This window comes from Urocitellus parryii, chromosome 5 (assembly GCF_045843805.1).
Source record: "Urocitellus parryii isolate mUroPar1 chromosome 5, mUroPar1.hap1, whole genome shotgun sequence".
In the NCBI taxonomy this organism is placed as follows: domain Eukaryota; kingdom Metazoa; phylum Chordata; class Mammalia; order Rodentia; family Sciuridae; genus Urocitellus; species Urocitellus parryii.
The window spans coordinates 195,553,898-195,561,035 of NC_135535.1; positions in this window are offsets into that span (position 1 = coordinate 195,553,898).

The following is a 7,138-nucleotide window of genomic DNA, read 5'->3' on the forward strand; positions in this document are numbered from 1 at the left end:
AGGTGCAGAAAGGTGGAGTTCCAGTCCTGGCATGTGTAAAATTCAGAGGGTACAGAGGTGAAGGTATGCTGAGGTTTAAGCCACCAACTTGTCACTCCCTGGCTGTGAGGCACTAGCAAATGTCCCTCACAATTCCGGGCCTATTTCCCCATCTTTGAAATCTTGTGTGTTGGACCACCGACCTCAGTGTTTCTCCAGCCTGGTCGCTCATTAGGACCACCTAGGGGGCGTCTGATAAGCAGCATGGCTGGGCCTCACTTCTCTCCTCTGCTGCGGACAATCGTGCCTGAGAATCCAGGCAGGGCCCAGCCTCTGCCAGGCTCTGCCCTGAGAGGATGCCATCTGTCCTCCTGAAGTTGTTAGTCTACGCCAGTGAACAGCAAGCATGGGGGCGACTTACTGGACCCCAAGTAGCCAATGAGCTTGTCAGAAAAGAAATCCCGAGCAGACTCAGAGGGGAGAGAGGAGAGGCAAGATAGAGCTCGATCACCTTTTGGGCTTGAAATAGCTGCTGCAGCCACCACCCAACTTAGCCGGGAAGACGAGGGCTGGGGGACTGGGAGGATTTGTCCACTGGTTTTTAACACAGAAAAGGGACAGAGAACAAAGACAGAAGCGGAAGCACAAACCAGCCTGCTCTCCCAGCCTCCACCTGGGGTCCAGGCAGGGTGCCCTCTGGGTAGGGGGCGCACTCCAGGAGGGTGAAGTGATGTTGGATGTGAAATTAGGGACCTCTCCGGAACCACAGCCCCAAGCCTGAGGGGACCCTTTTGTTCCAAATGGGAAAGCCAAAGGACACTCCTGTCATGCCACCCACAGAGGCAGCCTCTGCAGCCCAGCGTGTGCGCTGGGACTTGAGCTTCCCACTCATCCCTCTACAACTCAAGAACAGAATTCCTTCTTCATTCCCCATGTCTCTAGGCAAGAGCATCACAAATGGAACTTTCAGGAAAGCAGTCTACGGGGATACGGAGAGGCTTGCATGGGAGGTAATATGAAGGGAGCTGGGACCTAAAGGATGGAAGCCATGGGCCATATTGTAAACACCAGATATTTTCTGCTCTGCTGCCCAGGGGCATGGTGGGCTTGTACTTCCTTCCCTGTCCCCGGATAGTTGGCTGTAGCCCAGGGGTTAGTTCTGACCAATGGGAGTGAGCAAAGGTGACCACTTTTAGGCCAAGGTGTTAGACTTCCAAAGGACTTTCATTCCCTCTGGTAAGGTGATCACGTGATTTGAAACGATGGGTGTTCTGTTAACCAAATTGTTTTCATGATTTTGATGACCAGAACCTTATACCAACCCGTGATGGACTTGGAGGATGAGTGACAAATGAGACTTTTGTTTGAAGTCACTACAATTGGGAGGATGTTTGTTACTGTAGCACAGCTTATCCTGTTGTGACTGATACAGTGGGCATGATTTGGATGAATGACTATGGTTACCAGAGAAGATGTCACTTTGAACCAATTTCTTCCTTCTCTGGACTCCCTTTTTTCCCCCCCCTGACATGATGACTTTGTCTCAGAAGGCTGGGCTCTGCTAGGTCCACACTCAGGAAGGAGGGAGAAGAAACAGAATCATTTATGCACATGTAACACTCAGCAGTTTATAGAAAAGGTCCAAGTACACTCCCTGTGTGCTCCTTATACCAACCCAAGGAAGTAGGCAGAGCAGGAAGATTTCATACTTTCAGAAGTTGGAGGAGACTGGCTTCTCTACATCCTGGTTTGCCACCTGTCCCCACCCATGCCCATCCTACTTCCATACCCAGCACAACTTGCACGTTCTTGAGCTGCATTTCCCATGTTGGATATTCATCAGAATGGCAGCTGTAGTTGTTTTTTATTTTACCTTTTCATGGACCAAAAATGTATTTGTGTATTTTAAAACAAATTCTTGGCTCTGCCATGGTCTCAGTTTAGATTCATCCCGATGTCCCAGATATATGACAGCCTTGTTCAAAGAAAACTGAAGCTCACTACAGTGGCCCTGAGATGCAGTAAAATCCTTAGGTGCCTTCAGAAATGAAAAAAAAAATACAACTGTATGTGAAAGACCTTGAGTTATGGAAGAGCCTTAGACATCGCCTAGTTCAAGATTTTTCAGTTATAAATGAGAAAAATTCAACCCAGAAAGATTAAATGACTTGCCCCAAGTGATAGAGAAAATGATAGTCGTTAGAAGAATCCAGACAAAACCCTCCATCTCCCAAATTTCTGGTGTTCTTTTGAAGACTGGTAGTTTGCAGGGCCTTGAATGGTCTCAGAATCAGCAGGCTTGGGATGGGGCCTGGGATCCTGTCACCTTCAAGACTCCTGGGTGATTTCTCTCAGTTGTGAGCACTGAGTTGTGCCAGGCATATAATTGAAGTTCATGATACTGACTTAGAGCAGAGTCCTCTCGGCTGGGCTAAGCTGAGGTTGGCATGGCGGGGGCTTGGCAAGACAGCTGTAGCTGCTGCCTTAGAGAGCATGGGGCCAGCGCCTTTGTCCTCTCGGGAATTTGCAGAGAAGAGACCTGCTGGAGCCCACCCCCGCAGCAGGCAGGGGACAGAGGCACACGCTTGTGTTTTATTGTTAATTGGACTACCAGTCCCTGCAGGCTGGCAGGGCCTAGAGTGGTTTGAATTGTAAAAAATGAGTATGTCCCCATTTTATTGATGAAGTCACCAAAGCTCGAAAAAGGGCAATGACATGGCCAACATGTTAGAGCAAGTAAAAGGCGGACGAGGAGCCGGCTCCGTTAGTAACAAAGGACCAGGCATGGAGTGCCTTACACAGCACAGATGTAGTGTCTCACAGCTGGAGGGGTCTCACTGGGGTAGACCAGGGTGTCCTGGGCTGGCTCCTGGAGGCTGGAGGGAGAATCTATTTCTCCTGCCTCTTGCAGCTTCCAGACGCCCCGGCATTCCTTGGCCCATGGCTTCCTTCTTCTATCTTCAAAGCCAGCAGTTCTGCGTCTTTCTGACAGTTCTACCCCCAACCCCACCCTCACCCCTCTCTCAACCGCCAGGAAAGGTTCTCTGCTTTCAGAGATTGGAGTGCACTCACCCAGAAAAACCAGCATAATCTCCCCATCTCAGTGTCCTTAACCTGGATTGCAACTCCAGCCCCTTTTGCTCTGGAAGGTTCTCAGGATCAGGCGAGGACATTCCTGGGGGCTCCTAGTTTAGAGCCCAGGGTCAGACCAGGCTGTGAGAGTGCCTGCCCTTCCTCCCTCACCCCCTCCCCTACTCCCCTCCAACACAAGGAGTGACTTCCCCTCAGGCTACATCTGCTTCCAAACGGATCCCACAGTTCTCACCCAAACCCACCATTTGATTCAGAAATTACATGCAGGACTAATTGTTGCTGGAGGCGACTTGTGAAATGGGGGTAGTTTGTAACAAAAAAGCCCAGCATAAGGCTTCAAGGTAGGAAGTGAGCTGTTCTGGGAGGAGACAAGAAATACAGAGAGAACCCTGCAAACTCTGTACTCTTTACCAGGTTTTCCCCGGTGGTAGCATTTAGCAGAACTATAATGCAACCTCTCAGCCAGAATATTGACAGATACAATACACTGATTTTATTTAGAATTTCCCAGTTTGATTTGTAGGTTCACACATGGTTCTGGGCCATATTATTTTAGGCTTGAGTTCTCGTGTCTACCACCACCCAAAAAAAGACACTTAATAGTTTTTTCACTATAATGATTTCTCATGAAAAAAAAGTGATTCTTTTAAAAAAGAGAGAAAATATAAATAAATGGATACATAATGAAAACAGATGAATATCTATAGATTCAATGAAAGAGCAGAGAATATAGCTCATCGCCCTATCCACAGGGGATGTACTCCAGGAACCCTGAAACCACAGCTAGTAGCAAACCCCACCATTGCCCATTCCTGAATCTGTGTAGCCCTCTCTTGTTTGCTGTAAGTGGCTCGATGTCACTGGATTCAGGGGTCCCTTATTGAAGACTTCATGAGGGCTCGATGCTGTCTTGTGAAATATGTTGCCAGCAAAAGGAAGATGTCTTCTGTTCTTGGGTTCCACTCACACTTTTGGTATCTTTTCCTTTTTAACTCTGTGCTTGCCAAACACCATGGTCATAACTCGCACTTTGATGTGCGATAGCAAAACTAGAGTGAAATTTCTTTTATTCTTCCCAATTTCATAGGTGATTCATTCTTAGCAAACTCTGCATAGGATTCCCCCACCCCATTCTTATTAAGTCAAGAACTTTCACCTTTAAAGGAACTTTGTATGGCTTCTCTTGGACATGTCCAAATGGCCAGCATCAGGAGTCCTGCCCCTCGGGGACCCTGATTAAGTGAGGTAAGGGTTACCTCAACACCAGCACTGTGATACGGTAACAATAGATCTGACTGCCAAAACAGTCCTCAGGGGCCAGCAGGTGGCTCTCACACAGCACAGGTGTGCACACAGTGTGGATACAGGTGGTGGCTTCCTGCTCTCAGCCTGCATCAGTTCTGTTACGTTGTCAAGCAAAAAATAATCCCTACTTTATATGTTTCAGAAATCAAAAAAGGGGAAAAGCTGTCTAATATATTTTATGAAAGGACCATGCCTCAATTGAAAAATTATATAAGAACAAAAATTAGAATATGATAGAAAAAACTTGAGTCAATTAAATCTAATGATTAACTGCATTAATAATGACAAAGTTAGGGTGCATTCCACAGTACACAGATGCTGAATCTTGGAAATCCTATTGTAATTCAACATATCAATGCACTAAAGAAGAAAAATCTGGTGCTTTTATCAATAGATTCAGAATATGTTCTTAACAAAGTTTAACAAGTGATTATTATTTTTAACTCAGAAAAAAAGGTTTTTTTAAAAAAATTTTGTTTAGTTGTAGATGGACACAATATCTTTATTTATTTATTTATTTAATGTGGTGCTGAGGATCAAACCCAGTGCTTCATACATGCGAGGCAAGCGCTCTACCACTGAGCTACAACCCCAGCCCAGAAAAAAAGGTTTTTTTTAAAAAGTTTTCTTTAACTTGAGAAATGCTAGATATAAAACAGTTGTGCAAAAATTGAAGCTAAGAAAAATTCAGATGTAGTCCATTAAGACTACCAAAGAAAGAAAAGATAAATGCTTTCCTTTTACTAACCAGTATAGCACAGGTGACTACCCAATGCTGCAATATAACCAAAGGAAACAAAATACGGAAATTGAAAGAATGGAAAGGAAAACTGTCCATATTTGGAGGTGCTAATGGTCATTTCCATAGTGAATCCAACAGAACCAGTTGGAAAATTCTTAAGAATCATAAGAGCCTGGCAGATTGCCAGATTCGAGAGTAATTTACACACCTCAATGAACGAACGCATCTCTGACTTTTATGGTCCTGATGATGGCACTGGGACTGGACTTGCCATCCTAAGAACACCAACCCAAAGCAAGTTAAAATTTGAGACAGCTGTTTCCAGGAAATGAACAACAAGCAACACAAGAGCTCTGATCCCTGAAAACAAGGAAAACAAATGAGGTAAGCCCTACCATCCCTGGGGGAATGTTCTGGAATACAGTACAGGGATTAGGATCCCAAGCAGCCCATGGCTGCATCCCTGAGTGAAGAATAAAGAAATCATAGTCTGATGAGGCTGAGGAGACTAGAACTTGTGGAGGCAGAGAACCAGAGGAGGGAGACACATAAAGAAAGAATTCCAGGAGTTTCTGTGTGACTCCTAAGATGTGCCCCAGTAGAATGAAACTCCATAAGGCAGCACAGGAATGTTGGAGACCTTGCAAAGCCAACAACTTCCAGAGACAGACACTTGAGAACTGACCAAATGGAGAAGAGGGTCCTTGAAACTCAGGATTTTTCCCAAGATAATAGCTAAGGGTCACATGTTAGCTAGACTAAACTAGCCCAGAGTAAAGTTTACTCTAACTTACTCTAATAACGGCTTAAAAAAAAAAGTCTCAAAAGGATAAAACTGATGGATCAGTAACTAAACTGCCTGCCAGAACAAATCCGACATTCTAGAAGGAAAACAACAAAACCCAGCAACATGAGATTCTCAATGTTCACCATTTGGTAAAAGATTACGTGAAATACCAAGAAGCAGGAAAATACAGCTCGTACCCAAGGAAGAAAAAAATCCAAAGAAAGAAGCATCAAAATGCCATGAATGATGAAATTAACAACCCAAGCCTTTAAAGCAGCTATTATAAATATGCTCAAGGACTTCAAGAAAAATGTCAACACAATGAGAGAAATGGAAGATATATAAAATATATAAACACAACAAACTAAAATCTGTAGGGTATAATTAAAGCAGTGTTTAGAGGAAGATTTATAAATTTAAATGCTCCTTTGGATAGATCTAATGTATAATCTCCCATTATTAAAAAAAAATTAGAAAAACAAGCCTAAATGAAATAGAAGGAAGAAGTCAATAAAGAATGGAAACCCATGAAATAGAAGCAGAACAAAACTAGAAAAAGACTCAATAAAACAAAAGCTGGTTTTAAAAAATTATTAATAAAACTAATAAACTTTTAACCAGAATTGTTAAGAAAAAAAGAGAGAAGACAGGAATAACCAATACCAGGGATAAGTGAGGAGAGATTTTTATAGCTACTATGGATCTTAAAACCATAATAAAAGGATATCATAAGCAACACTGTACTAATTATTTTAACAACCTACATAAAATGAAAAAAATAATTTGAAAGACCAAAAAATAAAATAAAAATATATAAAATAAAAATAGAAGAAATAGGAAACAATTTGCCTCAATGCAATTTTTGTAAATAATAAAATTTTTTATACTTCCCACAAAGAAAAGTGCCAGCCAAGGTGGCTTTACTGGGGTATCTATCATATATTTAAGAAAAAAACAACTTTAATCTTAAACATATTCTTTCAGAAAACAGTAAAAGAGAATAATTCCCAGCTCGTGTGATGAAGCCCATATTACTTGAATATCAAAATGAGGCAAAGGCATTTTGAAGAAAAGAAAATTGTGGATCAATATCTTTCACAAATACACATGCTAAAATTCTTAATAAAGTATTTAAATCCAAATATACATATAAAATGGATAAATCATATTACACATTGTGACCAGATAAGGTTTATCCCAGGAATGCAAGGATGGCTCAACATTCAAAATTC